We start from the raw sequence: 18,729 nt of genomic DNA, 5'->3' as shown, positions 1-18,729 counted from the left end.
GCCAAAAGAGGAAGATGAATAAGAAGATGATCCATCTATCTCAATTCGGGCTATTCCATTTTCTTCCACTACAAATGATCAAGTTTAAGCTCATAATGTGGAAGACATGGATGATCAATTACAACAAGCTACCACTTCAACAACTCCATCACAAGTGCCAGTAGCTCATCCAAAAGTTCACAATACTATTGCCAAGGATCATCCTATTGATCAAATTGTTGATGACCTTAGAAAGGGTGTTCAAACTCATTCTCGAATTGCTTCACTTTGTGAATACTATTTGTTTGTATCTTCTATTGAGCCTAACCATATAGAAGAAGCTCTAAATGATCTGGATTAGGTGAATGCAATGCATGAAGATTTAAACAACTTCACCCGCAATGATGTATGGGAATTGGTAGAAAGATCAAGAGATCATAATGTGATTGATACAAAATGAGTTTTTCGGAATAAGCAAGATGAAGATGGAATTGTTGTGAGAAATAACGCAAGATTGGTTGCAAAAGGATACACTCAAATAGAAGTTTGGATTTTGATGAAATTTTTGCTCCCGTGGCTAGAATTGAGGCTATTAGAATTTTACTTATTTTTGCTTCATCTTGTAATATCAAGTTATATCAAATGGATATGAAAAGTGACTTTTTGAATGGTAAAATTAGTGAATTTATCTTTGTTGAACAACCTCCCAGCTTTGAAGATCCTGAAAGGCCTAATCATATGTATAAACTCTCTAAAGCTCTTTATAGCCTTAAATAAGCCCCACGTGCATGGCATGAGAGACTTAGAGATTTTCTTATTTCAAAGGGCTTTAAAATTGGAAAGGTTGATACTACTTTCTTCACTAAATCTATTACAAAAGATTTATTTGTATGTCAAATTTATGTTGATGGCATCATTTTTGGATCTACTAACAAAGTTTTTTGTGAGAAATTTGTAGAAATGATGCCTAGGGAATTTGAATGTATATAATTGGAGAATTTTGTTTCTTTCTCGGACTTCAAATCAAGAAACTCAAAGATGGAACTTTTATTATCCAATCAAAATATTTGAAGGATTTATTTAAAAAATTTGGCATGGAAGATGCAAAGACAATCAAGACTCTCATGGCGACAAATGGTCATCTTGGTCTTGATGAGGGAGCTAAACCGGTAGATTTAAAGCTTTATATATCAATGATAGGTAGTTTGCTATATCTTACTACATCTAGGCTCGATATCATGTTTAGTGTGTGCATATATGCATGTGTGCAAGGTTTCAAGCATCACCTAAAGAATGTCATTTGATGGCCGTTAAGTGCATTTTGAATATTTGAAATACTCTCCTAGCATAGGGCTTTGGTTTCCAAAGGGTGCTAAGTCTGAGCTAATCGGATATTCAGATTCCGATTATGCAGGTTGTAAAGTAGATAGAAAAAGCACCTTCGGAAGTTATCAATTTCTTGGAAGATCGTTAGTTTCATGGTCATTCAAGAAACAAAACTCTGTAGCTAGTTGTTGTGCTCAATTGCTATGGATGAGGCAAACTTTGTTAGATTATGAAGTTGAGTTCAAAATAGTGTCTCTTTTGTGTGACAATGAAAATGCTGTGAAAATAGCCACAAATCCGGTCCAACACTCTAGAACCAAGCATATTGATATTCGCCATTATTTTCTTAGAGATCATGTAAGCAAAGGCTATATCCTAGTAGATAGTGTGCGGACCGAAGATCAATTAGCGGATATTTTCACAAAACCTTTAGATAAAAGTCGTTTTTGCAAGTTGAGAAATGAACTTAATGTCATCAACTTCTCAAATGTTTCTTGAAATAATAGGCACGTGATGTTTGCTCATTTATATGTTTTAGCAATCATACTTTGATTCATGTCTTCTCGATATTTCCTCGATTCCCTCTCCTTTTACCATGGATTTTAAGGTTTTTTTTCATGCTTAGGGTTTGAAAGAGAGGATCCCTCTTATGAGATGTGGATTTAAGATAACGTTGAATGTAATGGTTTGATATGGTCTAAATTAGGCTATGCTCAAAGTTTGATCGGTTGGAAATTCCATTTCTTCAAAATCCATCAAATTGGATCTATCTGCAAGCTCATGGTCAAACCATGGCCTGTGTCGGTCTGACCGCCAGCGGCGACAGAAGCTGATATCTTCACTATTTCATCTTGTATCAATTATATTCCTTTATCTTTTCCTTGTGACATCTTATATGATCAGTGGAAGTGGAAGTGGCTCTGGGAAGAGGTTGACAAAGATTATGGCCGGTCGGGGTAAGGCTAAGAAAAGATTGGTGGACTTAGATTTAGAGGATGATCGTTAGGACTCCGATTGGATGCCATCTCAAGATATTGGTGAGAAAACCTTGTCTTTTGTTAGTAATGTTGATCATGACATGGAAGATGCCAGTGATCAGGATATTGAAATTAATCTTCAAGTTTATGTTGGGTATAGAAAATCTTGGACTTCAACTAAATATACTAGAGCTAGAAATACCTATCAATATGCTCTAGATAATGATGCTTCTCAACCAATTTTTTATACTTTGGTGCAACAAGATGTCTTCTATGGTCATATTCTAAATAGAAAATCTTTGAACAAAAATTGATAGATTGGCATTGTCTGAGAAGTCAGCCTAGCATGGATGGTTTAGCTAGTATCTTTCAAGAGCTAGGTCTTTATGAGTTAGTGAGTTTCAAATATAATTGGAATGCCACTGTCATCATGCAATTCTATGCAACAGTTGAGATTTCTCATAAGTCTTAGAAAATTGAGTGGATGACATGATCCAAAAAAATATGAAATTTCATATAGGGATTTTGCAAGTGCTATGAGAACCTCTTATGCTCTTGTTTATGGCTCTATTGATACAAATGTGAAGATTGTTTGGTTAAAAATGTGTAGAGTGCCTTCTATGAGTCACAGGGGGTTGTTACTAGAGTCACACTTGAGACAGTGACTGGATTGAAGGTGCTGCCATTACAATCAGTAAGATTGTAAGAGTCACTTTTGCTCCAAATAGTGGAAACAATGATGCTATTCGGGATTATTACTGGAATATCATTAATCATATCTTGAACAGGAGGAAAATTGATGTGATCATGCACATTATGAAGGCTATTGATGATATCACAGTGAGCATAACTCCAAATCTTTATTTTTCTCCATTTATAATGTCTCTTGTTCTTATGAAGACAAACTTTCGACAAACATCTTGTGATATAAAACATATGGGATACAAGACTTTCAAAGTGAATCCCCACATTCTTAATAGAGGTCAGGGAGGTTAGGATATTCCTACAGCTCAGGGATGTCAGCATGAGGAACCTCAAGATAACATTCCTCATGAGTGGGCACCTCCAGCTGGTTTCTTTCATCCTTACATGGCATCCATCCAGCAGGGTTTTTAGTAGAGTTTGGACTCTTTTCAAGCTAGCTTTCAGTAGAACTTCTATCAGCCTATGATGACAGAATTGCAATCAACTCGTCTATCCATCTCCCTGGCTCGAGAGGACATTGCCGCTCTCAATGCTTAGAACCAAGAATTTAATGAAATGTTTCACATCCTCTCTTTTGGACAGCAATAGTTTGATGATCAGTTCACTACCTTCTCTGATCATTTCTACAGTATCTATCCTCCTCCTCCTCCTCCTCTTCAGGATGACTAAACCTTTTGGTATTTGATGCTAAAGGGGGAGAAGTTGGAAGAAGTGAAGAAGACAGCTATCTTGCATTGCATCTTTGTTTCTTTAAGCATTGTAATGAACTAAATTTCATCTTTGTTTCTTTAAGTATTGTAATGTGATGAAATATGTTTATTCTCTTATCTCCATATTAATCTCTATCTATATGTTATAATTTTGTTGGATATCTTGAGAAAAATGTTCTTTGGTGATCTTATTGATTATATTGATCAGATCTCTTTTCTTCGATCCATATATACAAACTTTGTCAATTTGTTTTTTATTATTCAAATTTTTAACTTGTGTCATTTGTTTTACTCTAAATCTTATAGGCACATGTGTAGAGGGAGCTAACCTTGACATGGGTTTTTATAGAAAATTATCTCTATTTAATTCCGTATCCTTGAAATTCTTGCTATAGAAACTTAGATTCGAGTCTTCTTTATTCTAATCGCTAAATGTGGCCTCAAAACTTAAATCACATCAGTTCTTAGTGTTATTGTCAACAATTACCAAAAAGGGAGAGATTAAAGCATCTAGGCCCCTAATTCATATTTTGCTAATTAATGACAATATGTCTTTTGTGGACTAACATGTTTGAATGAGTTATGAAAAGGTTAGTCACAAAGATATTATGGAGCTAGAAGATGCATGTGTGGAAAACATGAAAATAGCTAGCTCAAGGCAAAGGTATAATTGTAAGGTATTTTCTTTTGTCAGTCGAAGGAGATTAGAGAAGAGAAATTGACCAGATTGATAGAATAAGTGTCGTACTATTAAGAGAGGTTGATGTGCATTTACTTAAGATATCTATAGTGCCATAATTGCTCAAACTTGCATTTCATGTATAGTGGGAAATTTAGTTTGAGATAAACCAAGGAAATGCTATCTTTGGGATGTTTCTGAGCTGTGGTGATCTAACCGTCGGAGAGGCCGGTTTGACCGTTGTATAAACTTGGTTGATGCTTAGTAGAACTCTATCCCGGTCTGATCGAAGTTTGTGCCGATCTGACCGCCAAACGAACAGAGGGGTTCGAACCCTCTGGTCTAGCTGGCAGTCTGACTGATGGCATGGCTTGTCTGAGTACCCTAGGAACAGAGTGTTTTGGCACCTTGTTCTCTACTCGTGATCTGACTATGAGGGGTCATGGTCTGACCGCCAGACGTGCATCAGAGTCATCATCAGGCATTTTGTATCCATTGTATTTGTGGCGCTCCGACCATCGATTGAGCTACACTCTGACCATCGATTGAGCTACGCTCTGACCATCAAATTAATAGTAATGGCCATATTCTTGAGTGTGGGCTATAAATAAGAGCTTCGCTGGTTCAAGGAATGGGTCTAGTACTTCACTACAACTCATTGGAGCACTAGCCTTCCTCCTCTCCCTCTCTTGGCTTAGTGGTCACATTTTTGAGAATGTGAGAGCATCTAGTGCATAACTTTGAAGATTTTGAGCATTGGGGTACTAGTGATCCTTCAAGCAAGCCTCATTGACTTGTTACTCTTGGAGGTTGCCACCTCCTAGACTGCTTGGAGGTTGTTGCGTTGTTGAGCCCTTCAAAGAAGATTGTGAAGGATCCATGGTGATGACTATGAGACTCTTTGAGTGCGCCTTGCAAGAGAGGCTAAGTGCTACTCTAGTGGAATCGAGGTATTGAATGGTTCTTTTTATATTCCATATTAAGATCAAGTTGCTCGATGTGAGCCCTTTCTCATGTGAGAATTGGATACTTGATACAGAAGTGGTTAGAAGCTTGAACTCACATCAACATGGATTAGGGATTGATGAGGACATCACTCTTTCGGATACACACACACACCGAGTATTCCTCCAACAATAGGTCCATTGACACGAGCTCGTGCACGTCAACTAAATCATGAGGTGAGCTCGTTCCTTAGTGTTCCTTTATATTTTGATGAGGATGAGATGCTACTGAATAATTGTGATGTATTGTTACTTAGGAACACGGGAGAAGAACAGCAAGGGCGCCCAAGCCAAGGTGGAGGCCCAATCCAGTTCGAGTCCGTTTCGGAGTCCAGGACCAGTCCGCACTAAAATCGTCGCCCAGGACGCATACGGACTCCGTTTTCGACGTTCTACACATGGTTGGAAATCTAAGGAGATAAGCTTTCCAACGGGACTGGTCCCATGTCCAAATTCTTTCTAAGTCAATAGGATCGTCGAAACAAGTAGACATTCAGAATCTGTCAGGGTGCTGCGCCACCATCTTTTGGGCCGTTGGGCCGTGTATCATGTTGGAGTCCATTAGGGACACGTCCAGGGGTCCTTGGCCAACCCTAGTCTTTTATATACAGTAGCCGCCGCCCTAATTAGGGTTGGGTTTTGCTTAGACATTGATCTACACACAGTTGTGAGATTTTTGCTCTTGTTCCGGACCGACTAGGCCGCCGCAAGTGTTTGTGGAACCCCGACTTCGAGTGCTTGAATTCAATTCGCAATATTTCAGATTGCATCTTCTACGTTCTTGCTTGTATTCTCGGTACGCTTGCAGAGATTGAGTCTTCTTGGCGAGGTCAACCGCGCGACACGGTTGATAACCATCGGAGCTGTGGTGTAGTGATTGCAAGGGAGACGATCTGTTCGGGTCGAAGCCTTTGGATCATCGACGTCGAGTTCTCCACCCACCGACTTATCACTACCTATCGGAAGATCAGGCCAACATTACTCATCAATTGGTATCAGATTTTCATGTTGCCCGTTAGGTAATTTCGTTTTTCCCTTTAGATTAGTCTATTTTTCATTACCTAGAGTCCAGAAAAAGCCAAAAAAAAATTTAGTTTAGAAACAATTAAAGGATTATATGCTACTGATTTGGACTTTAAAGATGCTTTCGAACATTGTAAAGAAGGAAGAACTTGGAATAAATATGTGCTGAATGATGGATTACTATACCGTGCTAACAGGCTATGCATCCCAGCTAGCTCTATTCGCCTATTGTTCTTGCAGGAAGCGCATGGAGGTGGTTTGATGGGACATTTTGGAGTGAAGAAGACCGAGGATGTACTGGCTACTCACTTCTTTTGGTCTAAGATGAGGCGCGACGTCGAGCGCTACGTGGCACGCTGCACTACTTACAATAAAGTTAAGTCTCGCTTGAACCCACATGGACTTTATATGCCTCTTCCTGTTCCTAGTGTGCCTTGGGAGGATATTTCTATGGATTTTGTTTTAGGATTGCCTAGGACCAAGAGGGGGAGGCATAGTATATTTGTCGTTGTGGATCGTTTTTCAAAAATGGCACATTTTATAACTTGTCACAAGAGTGATGATGCTACAAACATAGCTGATTTGTTTTTCAGGGAAATCATTCGCTTGCATGGAGTGCCTAACACCATTGTTTCGGATCGTGATGCAAAATTTTTGAACCACTTTTGGAGGACACTTTGGAATACACTTGGGACAAAGCTGTTCTTTTCGACGACATGTCACCCTCAAACCGACGGACAAACGGAGGTTGTGAACCGCACATTATCCACCATGTTGCGGGCTATTTTGAAGAAAAATTTGAGGATGTGGGAAGAGTGTCTACCCCATATTGAGTTTGCTTACAACAGATCAGTTCACTCCACCACCAAGGTAAGTCCGTTTCAGGTAGTGTATGGTTTTAACCCCCGTGCCCCTATTGATTTACTTCCTTTACCAACATCCGAGAAATTGAATTTTGATGCTAAGACACGTGCTGATTTGATTCTGAAAATGCATGAGTTGACTAAGCAAAACATTGAAAAGATGAATGAGAAGTATAGAACTTATGGTAGCCAAGGTCGGAAACATATTACTTTTGAAATTGGTGATCTTGTGTGGTTACATTTGCGCAAAGATAGATTTCCTGATTTGAGAAAGTCTAAATTGCTGCCTCGAGCTGATGGTCCTTTTAAAATTGTGGAAAAGATCAATGATAATGCATATAAGCTTGAGTTACCTGCAGATTATGGGGTTAGTCCCACATTTAACATTTCAGATTTAAAGCCTTACTTGGGAGAAGAAGATGACATTGCATCGAGGATGACTCCAATTCAAGAGGGGGAGGATGATGAGGACATCACTCTTTCGGATACACACACACCGAGTATTCCTCCAACAATAGGTCCATTGACACGAGCTCGTGCACGTCAACTAAATCATGAGGTGAGCTCGTTCCTTAGTGTTCCTTTATATTTTGATGAGGATGAGATGCTACTGAATAATTGTGATGTATTGTTACTTAGGAACACGGGAGAAGAACAGCAAGGGCACCCAAGCCAAGGTGGAGGCCCAATCCAGTTCGAGTCCTTTTCGGAGTTCAGGACCAGTCCGCACTAAAATCGTCGCCCAGGACGCATACGGACTCTGTTTTCGACGTTCTATACATGGTTAGAAAGCTAAGGAGATAAGCTTTCCAACGAGACTAGTTCCATGTCCAAATTCTTTCTAAGTCAACGGGAATCGTCAAAACAAGTGGACGTCTAGAATCTATCAGGGTGCTGCGCCACCATCTTTTGGGCCGTTGGGCCGTGTATCATGTTGGAGTCCATTAGGGACGCGTCCAGGGGTCCTTGGCCGACCCTAGTCTTTTATATACAGTAGCCGCTGCCCTAATTAGGGTTGGGTTTTGCTTAGACATTGATCTACACACAGTTGTGAGATTTTCGCTCTTGTTCCGGACCGACTAGGCCGCCGCAAGTGTTTGTGGAACCCTGACTTCGAGTGCTTGAATTCAATTCGCAATATTTCAGATTGCATCTTCTACATTCTTGCTTGTGTTCTCGGTACGCTTGCAGGGATTGAGCCTTCTTGGCGAGGTCAACCGCGCGACACGGTTGATAACCATCGGAGCTGTGGTGTAGTGATTGCAAGGGAGACGATCTGTTCGGGTCGAAGCCTTTGGATCATCAACGTCGAGTTCTCCACCCACCGACTTATTGCTACCTATCGGAAGATCAGGCCAACATTACTCATCAGGGGTGATTGGTAAATCACCGATACCACGAGATAAATTTCGTGTGTCATCCTTTGAGCAATTTAGTTTCATGCAACTTACTTTATGCAATTTATCTTCCTAGAATATAAACTGTTGCATGTCACCCTAGGTTTGCAAACCTTGACATAGCTCTTAGTTGTTTTCATATTGCTCTAATGATCTTTAGTTTATTTTCGCAAGATTCGTTGATCGCTTAGTAATTAGTTTTATAAACCACCTATTCACACACCCCTCTAGTCAGTATCCTAGATCCTACACCTTGGAACCTTCACCTCTCACCATGTAGCTCTTAGGGCTTCCTCGATGCCTTTATCGAATCTTGCCCATCGGGATCTTTAGTTCTCTTACTTGGCATTGGCTGTCCCTTTGGCTTCATCTCTGCAAGAAAACTTCAGAGACAACTCCACTATTATGTAATCACTGTCAATTCTTATCTAGGGTTGGCCGAAGTCGAATAGGGGGACTAACATAGTACCATTCCCCCAATAATGGCTCCTTACGGTTCAGGTCCGATTTCAATGAGCTAAAGCTGAGAATCTTTAGACAATAGGATGGTAACTGTCGAAGATTATTTCCCGACAATGTGTCCGTAAATTGACTGGGTACCTTCGACTGCAGGGATTGATCACAAAATGAGACACATGATGTATATAGGTTCGGGCCTCGGATTGGAGTAATACCCTACGTCCTGTGGGAGTGTTGCTACTGTATGTTGATGATCTCGAGTACAAGCGATGTGGCTAAAACTGTTACAAGGAGTAGATCGGATCTAATCTAACCTAGTGCTAAAGTTACCAAGTATCTCTTCTGCTATGGTCTTGATGCTTGTGTCCCCTCCTCTCTCTTTTTTTCTCTCCCCCCCCCCCAGCCTTTACGCCTTATATAGTGGTGATGTACTGACTCCTATTCAGCCATAGTCGATAGGGAGTTGTCTTCCTTGACGTCCAAGTAGATAGATATGTTTCGGATACTAATCGTTCCGAGTTGGGTAACCAATCTAGACCTTCTCAGTATGTACTTCCTTGATTCTGGGTGTATTAGATACTGCTGATTCGATTCCGTGATATCTGGAGCTACCTAATATGTGTTGTACATACCCTATTTGTGTATGGTATACTCCTTATGCGCATATACTCTATAGTCAGATATTCGACAGTAGCCCCCTAACTCTACCTAGGAGGAGGCGTTTTCATAAGCGCCCACTCGAGTGCCACCAAGTTTAAGCTAGGTCGAGTAATGTGGATTAGGCTTATAGTCAAAAGAATTGAGCATGGACGGATCCTTCCTCGACTATCGAGTGGAAGCTCAGTTGGGTCAAGCGCCATGCTGCTAACTACACTCGAGACTTAAAGAAAAAGATTTAAAGAACTCAACTGATCGATACCCAACTCTAAGTAGAGTTAAAAAACCTTTCAAAATTTGAAACGACAGGTATAGGTCCATTTAATGCGGGCAGAAGGGCATGCAGAGATTCGCACGTCGTCATGATACCTCCTTTCGCACCACTTGAAGCATTGTAAAGATAGGAGTGGTTGAAGAGACGGTAAATTTTTTATTATTTACCCATATGAACCGGACTTGTAGCAGCCATTCCTCGCCATTATCACCGGTCTTCTTACACAAGCCCCTCGGCCTTCAATGCCCATCACGTATCACTGCCAAAAGAAATTTAGATCTATGGATCCTAGTTCTTCTCCAAATATATCAGCTCCCTCTTCACCAGAGAAGCGGTCAGACACAAAATCCACTGGTGCCTCGCTCGATCAGTACGACGAAGCACGGTTCATGATCGAGGCCTGGATACCCTCGACGCAAGAGTCATGGCTAGCAGAACTTGAAGCAGAAGGAGTGCTGCCGCCATGTAGTCTGGTTGAATGGAGGATGACATCTGGTGAGAGATTCCCTTCCTGCAAAATCAAGCATGAATTTGTAATGAATCATTCTTCCATTGCGGATTCAACATCCCTTCTTCCAAATTTCTTCTCAATGTGCTTGATCGGTATAAAATTGAGCTTCACCACCTGAACCCCAACTCTGTCACCATGCTTAGTGTTTTTGTCCATCTATGTGAGGCATTCCTTGGCATCGAGCCAAGTTTAAATCTTTTTTATTACTTTTATAAACTGAAGAGGATTACGGAGAATAAATGTGTTGAGGGTGTGGTTTCCAATTGAGGAATGGAATGAAGAATTCCTATATCTTGGTTCCCCTAACCCCCTCCTGGTCGAAGGATTGGAAAAAACTTTGGGTTTATGTCTACAATCCTAACCCAATTGGTTCTCCTTTAGTTTACAGAGGCCTTTTCCCCGTCCAAAATCTATCTTCGACACAACAACACCGCGAGTCTGACCAACCACCTATTACGCCAACAGAATTGGCATGCTGAGGCAGTTTGGCTAAACCGAGTGGCATATGGCCAAAGATTTCATTAGCAAGGGATTGAGCCCCTTGAAGGCGCGGATGTGCTTGGCTTGGGAATACAATGGAGATGAGGATGCCTCCATGGATGCAGCCGGATGTAAGGCTTAGTTAGCACTTTGCCCCTTTTTTTTGCCATGACCTTCGAGCTTTGTCGAATAACCTTTCTTCTCTTTTTTCAGCCCTACTTTCACAAGATGTCATTGCTCGGTTAAACAAGGTCTTCTCTATCGAAGCACTGGAATGTGGCATTCTGCCTTATTCCCTTACGAATCTTCGACCAGATGTAAGAATTTTCTTAATGGAAAAGCAGAACCGATCATTGTCTATTTGATCTGACCTCTCTGTATGACTGCAGGCTCCAGTCTTCTGCCAAGAGCACATCCTTTCAAGTGAGGTCTTCGATCTTGACGGCACTTCTTCTACTGACGCTGTCGATAAGGGGAAAAGATCAACTAATGAGGAGGCTGAGGGGTCTCTTCGACCAAAAAGATCATCCTCGTCTTCTCACTAGCTGCATGACCCAAACCCCCTCAAGCGCAAGCGAAGGAGCCCACAGGTACTGAAATTGAAATTCCCATTACCTTCTTATTAATTTTCCTTTCATATTATCAAGTGGATACTTGAATGCGTTCGGTTTGGATGGGTGGCCTTTTGTTAGCAGACAACGAGCGTACCCCCTCAATCACCTCCTCGAGCAACCGCCACACTCGACGACTCGGCCGAAAAGGTAACTCTTCTTGAGTTATCGATTTTCTCTTAGTTATTCTACTAACGGTGAACCTGCGTGGGTGGCTTTTTTAGGGGATGTCTGGCGCGTCCTCACAATCACTAACTCGAGAGACCATCGTGCTCGATGACTTGACCAAAGAGGTAATTTCGATCAAATCATCGCTCTTTAATTGGTCATACTTTCACTCGATAAACTTAAGATAAGAATTTTTGATCATCTAGTTCTTTGAAGGCTACAGATGCTTTGGCTTTGCCTGGCCCACATGTACCTCCTCCACTGGCTCTGCTTGTCGGTCCAAGAACGAAGAAGGTGACCACCAAAAGGCCAAAGTCAAGCATCATTTCACACTTCCCAATTTCGAAGAGGTTTGACCTAGATCCTAATCTCGACTGGTAGTTTTTTCTTTTCCTCCTCCCTTATTCTATTGATTACAGACTATCGATAGAGGAAAAAACCCAGACTGCAAGCGTCTCGACCAGCCATCCAGAACTAACTTCCCTAGTTGACTCAGCCTCGGCTCCAACTCCTCAGATTAAAGATCCTGCCTCGAGCACACCCGAAGAAGACCTGCAGCTCAAGGGAAATGAAACCTCAATATCGATCCCAACCAATGACCCATGGGCAGGGATAAAGGTTCTTCTCCAAGTCACATGCGCTCAGGCAGCTGCCGCCGAGGCCAACCACCAAAAGAAGCTCGAAGCCAAGAGAGAGAAAATCAAACGTAAGTCTACCCCGATCACAAGTGCGTGATTCGATTATTGGGTGACTAAAAAAAGTTATTTTCCAGTTTGCCTTCTTCAGGTCTTGAGTCCTCCTGTAATAGCAAGGAAAAACTTCTTTCTGACGTGGTGAAGAAAATCGACGATGATGCCAAATATCAGGAGAAACTTAGGAACCAATTGAAGACCGCACAAGCCGAAAGGGAGGCCATGAAGACTGAATGAGATGCTGCTATCGCTCAACGGGATCCTACGGTTCTTGCTCTTCAAGAGCTGAAGGAGCAGACACTCGACCGCATGACCCAATCAGCCTCTGCAACAACCGCTACATTGCTCGGTATCCTCAAGAGTTACAATCTCGTGCTCGATACCTCATTGGTGACAGTCGGGTTCAACTGTAGTAGTGAGGAGGCCACAAAGCTTGTTCAAACCGTTTAGCTGGTGGTCCCAGCTTTCGTTGAGTCGTTAAGGCTCAGCCTTCCTAATGATGATAGTGAAGGGAGTCCCTCACACTGATGATCCACTTGACTCTAATACTTTTTAAAACATATTTTATGATCTAAGAATGCCTATAATAATACTACATTTTGCCAGTCTATTATGCTTTTGTTTGCTATTCCCTTGTCGATGAAATAGGATTAGCATAATTAGATGCAATAACTGATAGGTACGTGTTGTCATCATTCTTAAGACCATACGATTACGCATCTGTCAATACCTGAAATCTTAGCTAGATAAGCCATTAGATGCGCGGCTCTCGAATACTAGAGAAGACCATAATAATGTGGAAAAGACTAGTATAGAACTAGAAAAAGAAAGAGCATATAGAATCTTCTGCGAACTTTTATCAACTTGCACATTCAATCAACATACAAACATGAACTCCATAAAGAGCACACGTAAGGCAGACTAGGACTTCAGAACCCTTTTGGCCGTTAAGCATGAGATGTCTGACAATCTCTGTGCCACTATGCCTTATGAGGTATAGTTGTCCGTCATCAACCCAACACATGCCTTTGTTGGTTCTATTCAATGTGATCGACACAGAGCCAAATAAAATTTTGCAAAAAACATATAAAAGAAATATGGTATTGTGATGTACCCCAGACTCTATGGTCAAGGAAGAAATTACTCAATCAGAGAGTAGAAAAGGACATACATGTACCATTGATGATGTGTAGTGTTATAGCTCTCGACTGTGTACTCGAGGACGGAGTCGAACGAAGAGTAAAGCTCTAGCATCGAAAGTATGTGATGTAGCCCCCGACTCTCTGTTTGATGTGATAACCAATACAAAGAGTAGAGCATATGCATCAATATATACCTGGTGTGGCCCCTATCTTTTCATTCAATGACTGAATTCGAGTGTAAAGTGGAACATAAATACTAACATCGTATGACGTAGCTCCCAGTTCTTCAACTGATATTATAACCACATGAAGACAAAAATAGAAGCATAAAAAAATATGATGTAGTCCCCAACTCTATGCTCGATGTAATAATCGAGTGAAGAGCAGAGCGTAAGTATAAAAAAATGCATGATGTAGGTCCTGACTTAATGCTCGATGTGATAATCGGAACAAGTAGTAGAGCATGAGCATCAATGCACCATTCTGGACTGAATACTCGAGAGTGCAAGCCCCTGAGTGTTATGGTTTTAACTGCAATGTGGTTACCGAGTAAACTCGAACTGCCGGGTAGGTGGGCATTAGAAACCCACTCCCATTTGTGCTCATTTTCACCACAACCTTGATTTGATGTGTTGTAATGACCGCCCATCTCTCTTTGCAGAGATGAGACAAGCCATAACGCCATCATGACGTCTCAACGTCTGCTGAACGTGCTACGCGCCTAAGGCAACGCCATCGTTTCAGATCTTGACGGCTATGTTTACACAGTACAACCCGTTCCCCCCACTATAAATAGAGGGGACTCGAAGCCGTTTGTCCTTCACGTCGCCTCCTTTATTTCCTTTGCCCATTGCCTCCTAGGACTTGTAGAGCTTGAAGCCATGGCCTCCACTCCATCTCCCCTAGGCCTCTCACCATGGTCCCTCCCAAGGTCATCATCGCTTCCTCCGATGAAGAGGACTCGAGTGGCAGGCCTAAGAAGGAGAGGGAAGAAGCGCCCACTGTAGATCATCGTCGTCCCCTCGTTCAGCGCATTCACCATTACATCAAGACCTATGCTTCAAGCCAAACAGCGCAGCGCTACGCACCGGAGAGGAATGAGGATGGTGGTGATCTCGACCGGATCATCGACCAAGCCGCCATCGAGGTCTTCAGCAGCGAAGCCCCTGAGTCATCGCCGGCTAAGGAGGCAAGGTCATCTTCTCGATCGACAACCACCAGATTGCCTTCGCGCCACATAGAAGACCACTCGGCATCACCGACGCTGGCCAGCAGCTCCAGCAGGGTCTTCACCTCAGCCACTTTTCTTGGTCTTTATGCTAGTTGGCCCCCGGTTCCTGGAGTGATCAGCTGTCACTCGAGGGAGGAGTATAAAAGGTTTCTCGACTCGTTCAAGGGAGAATAAGGGTCCATACGCTTCCAAACTCTTAGAGGTTGTGGATCCTCATTATTTGCAAGAGCTAAGCGGATCCTTTCTGTCAATTTTCCACTAGCCACACGGATTTGAGGGAAACAGAAAAATTATGTAATCGAGTAGCTAACTGAATCGAATATAATAGACTTACCTGTAACCTACCTTTTCTATGAATGGAACTTTCGGAGTTGATCGATGTTCAACGAGTGCTCGAGTATCTCACCAAAGATAGTTGTATTGATCTAGGTCGAATGACTTCAACTACTATGTAAGGTCCTTCCCAGTTAGGTGATAACTTGTGGCACTAGGCCTGTTTCTTCACCTTTTGTAAGACGAGGTCCCCAGCAACGAGTTTCCTGGGCTAGATTCTTTGGCTTTGATATCTACGCAATGCCTGCTGATACTTAGCTACTCGAATAGATGCTTAATCTTGGTACTCGAGTAAATTTATGTCATCCACTCGTAATTGCTCCTACCCTTCTTCAGAGTAACTTTCCACTCGAGGTGATCCGAATTGTAATTCAGTCGGGAGCATCGCTTCTGCTCCATAAACCAAGAAGATTGGAGTTTCACCGGTGGCCCTATTGGTCGAAGTACGAATGGCCCATAGTACCAAGAGAAGTTCTTTTACCTAGCATTTCGAGTAGTCTTTTAACCTGTCGAAGACCCAAGTTTTGATGCCCTGTAAGACCATACCATTAGCACACTTAACTTGACCATTACTCTGTGGGTGAGCTGCTGAGGTGAAACAGGTTTTGATATCAAATTCTTCGCATAACGCAATAAAGGTCTCACTTCTGAACTCGCTATAGTTATCTGTAATTATCCTATGCAAAATGCCGAATCGAGCAATTATGCTCCTCATGAACTTCTTGCCCACTTCTACGGTAATTTTTCCTACGGGTTCGGCCTCTATCCACTTGGTGAATGTGTTGATAGCCACAGATAGGAACTTGTAACCACCTTGGGCCCTTTGGAACAGTCCCAGGATATCTATGCCCCAGACGGAGAAAGGCCAAGAAAGAGGAATTGTTTGCAGAGCTTGGGCTGGTTGAGCGGTCTGCCTTCTGAAAAATTGGTAGCTCTCGCACTTTTTGACCAGTTTGGAAACATTCTAGAGGGCAGTCGGCCAATAGAATCCCTGGCGGAGAACTTTTTCGACCAAGGTGTGAGAAGATGCATGATTACCACACAAGCCTCCATGGATATCAAGCAATATTTTATTGCCCTCTTCCTGAGTGATGCACTTCATTAAGATTCCATTACTCCCCTTTCGGTAGAGCTTGCCGTTTACCAAAACATAGAGCTTGGATTTACAAGCAATTGTCTCTGCAGATGCATCATCATAAGGGATGTCTCGGCCCTTGAGATAGGCTTGGTACAGAGTCATCCAAGTCAGGTTGCGTTCGAGTAGTGCAACATCCGTGTCTACGGTTTCTACCTCACTGACCTAGCCAGACTATTGGTCGGGTTGGGTAGCATCCGTTCGCCGAACTGCCAGGACAAATGGTTTAAGGAATTTCTCAACGAAGACCCCTATGGATACCGGTACTCAAGAACAAGCGAGTCTAGCAAGTTCGTCCGCACCAGAGTTAGTACTCCTTCAGATGTGCGTTACTTTTAGCCCTTCGAACTTCTGCTCGAGCTTTCGTACCTCAAGTAAGTAAGCAATTGTCACGATTAACTGTGAGTCCCCTTTCACAAGAAGTCGTCTAATACCAAGTGATGCAGCTATGCGGAGCCCATTTACCAGTCCTTCATATTCTGCAACATTGTTGGAAACTTTAAAGTCTAATTGAACAACGTACCTGAGTTCGTCGCTTGTTGGAGATTTGAGTACAATGCCAGCCCCCAAGCCCTGGAGCATGAGTGATCCATCAAAGAAGAGCATCTAGTAATCTTCGACCATGTTTTTCGTTGTTTCTTCTATGCTTGTCCATTCGGCAATGAAATCTGCTAACACTACGGATTTCACGCTTGTGTGTGGTGCGTAGCTTACATCGTACTCATTTAGCTCTACCACTCATTGCGTGATTCGTCTAGTAGCTTCTCGATTGCGTATTACATCCTTTAGCAGGTACATCGTCATGATGGTGATCCTGTGCACTTGAAAGTAGTGCCGTAATTTCTGGGAAGATATCAAGACTGCATATATCAGCTTCTGTACTTGTGGGTATCGTAGCTTAGCAAAATGTAGAACATCGCTCATGTAGTAAATAGGCTTCTAGACCTTGGCCTTTTTCTCCAGACATTCCCGTTCGACCGCTAGTACCGTGCTTACAACTTGTGGGGTAGGTGCAATATAAGAGCTCCTCTTTTTAGTTAGACGGAGTAAGAATTAATAGAGACGATAACTACCTTTTTAAGTCCTGTAAGGCGTGCTCCGTTTCTTCTATCCACTCGAACCGGTCTTGTTTCTTCAACAACTTGAAGAAAGGCATCCCTCGCTCGCCCATCCTGGAAATGAATCGACTAAGAGCAGCAATACATCCTGTCAGTTTCTGAACCTCCTTCAGTGTTCGAGGTGAGCGCATCTAGTCAAGAGCCTCAATTTTGCGCGGGTTGGCCTCAATGCCTCGACTTGACACCAAGAAGCAGAGAAGCTTGCCGAACGGCACACCGAACATGCATTTTTTGGGGTTGAGTATCATGCGATACTTTCTGAGGTTGTCGAACATTTCCTTGAGATCGTCAACCAGAGCGTTTCCCATTTTTAATTTGACAACAACATTGTTGGAGCAAGAGATCATCTTTCCCGAGCAAGTACGGCGAGAGTTTCTTCTAAGGAGGAGGCTCAAGCTTCGAGATGAAGTTTGAGAGGAAGGAACACCACAAATGTATTGATAGTAAAAATATGGAATGGGCTAGGGGTGTATCACAGGAACACTTTATGATTGTGCTCCTCCGTGCAGTGTTGAGTGTGCTGTCTTGCTCAGATGACCATGGCCCCTTATTTATAGGGTTGTGCATTGCTTAGCGTACAAGTTATCGATATATGCAAAATATCCAGGATATGGCCGAGTTACATGGCCTTATCCTGGATAACTACTTTTTACCCTACAAAGAAGATAAATATCTACAATGTTAACTATTGTCGTGCCTGTACCCAGAGGGGTGAGCCGGCCGCCAATTGCGGCTCGGCGCCACGCTATCAGGGGTGTCAGGATAATCTCCATTGTACTGGAGTGTCAGGACGACGTCCACTAGCCTAGGTACATAATGTCGGTTACTTCATTGCAGGTAAAGAATGACCAGCGTTCCTCTTCTAGCAGATCTTTCTTAAGGCCCAATGGCTTACCCTGTAGCCTTTGGGAAGCCTACCCGAGCCCTGGAGACTGGTGCTCTAGGGGGAGGCATGGCTTCGGGAGATGGAGGCTTCGGGAGGCATGGCTCTGAGAGGTGGTTACTCCGAAGCCTAGAAGTCAGAAAGCAGCCTTCGGGAGGCGTGGGCCCATGAGAATTGGCTAGCTGAGCCAAGGAGCCATCGGGGGGTCCTTAACAACGACCCCCAACAAAGATCATCGACGTATGCTTCTATATTGCACCAGATTTGGGGTTGTAGATAGTTTTGAATACATCTTTGATATGTAGAACCAGCGTTTTTTAAACTGAAAGGTATCTTTCCATAGCAAAATACACTGAAGGGAGTAGTAAAAGC

Source organism: Phragmites australis, chromosome 1 (genome assembly GCF_958298935.1).
Source record: "Phragmites australis chromosome 1, lpPhrAust1.1, whole genome shotgun sequence".
Classification (NCBI taxonomy): Eukaryota; Viridiplantae; Streptophyta; class Magnoliopsida; order Poales; family Poaceae; genus Phragmites; species Phragmites australis.
Note: the sequence above shows the minus strand (reverse complement) of the source record.